At 51.0% G+C, this 594-nt stretch overlaps 1 protein-coding gene across 1 annotated transcript in view; it reads left to right on the top strand.

Annotated features, from left to right (window-relative positions):
• Nucleotides 1-163: 163 nt before the first annotated feature.
• The window catches only part of LOC119588839, a gene marked incomplete in the record, with an annotated part of 21,486 nt that continues 21,055 nt past the window's right edge, over nt 164-594 (top strand). Inside the window, 1 exon segment of the mRNA XM_037937480.1 lies at nt 164-378.

Here is a 594-nt window from a genome sequence, read left to right as displayed (position 1 = left end):
TAGCCTCGTGTTTTCGTTTCCAGCTGTTTTGCAAACGTAGCGAATGTAGCAAGAATTCCCGGGGAGGGGGGGGGGTTAGCTGAGGGTTAGGGGGTTAGATCAGCTTGTGCAAGGGGGGAAGGGGTTAGATCAGCATGCACAGGGGGGTTGGGGGTTCGAAGGCCACAAGATGGCAATAAAAACCCTCGGCGAATCGAATCACTTGCAGTTTAGAGGGAAGTGAAATACTGAGTGCGTCCCCTCGGAGCAGCTCCCCGTCCTTCCCTTCGGAGTAGTTCCCCGTCCTTCCTCTCGGAGTAGTTCCCGGTCCTTCCCCTCGGAGTAGTTCCCGGTCCTTCCCCTCGGAGCAGTTCCCTGTCCTGAAGCGATCACATAAAGGTATGTCCTGTGATGCTGTAGGATGAAGAGAGTCGTCTCCTATCGGCTCAAATAATTATTTATCTACGTGTTGAAAGTTTAAAAGTGATTATGTGAACGTCGAAATCGACATGTGCGTGTGGATGTGTGCGCGTTTATTCACTTCTGCGGTTAAAAGTTGGAGGTACAGAGTGTGACATAGATGTGCAAAATGGTCAAGTTAAGCGAAGGATCGGG

The sequence above is a fragment of the Penaeus monodon genome, chromosome 24 (genome assembly GCF_015228065.2).
Source record: "Penaeus monodon isolate SGIC_2016 chromosome 24, NSTDA_Pmon_1, whole genome shotgun sequence".
Lineage (NCBI taxonomy): Eukaryota > Metazoa > Arthropoda > Malacostraca > Decapoda > Penaeidae > Penaeus > Penaeus monodon.
Note: the sequence above shows the minus strand (reverse complement) of the source record. Positions and strands in the feature narration are given on the sequence as shown.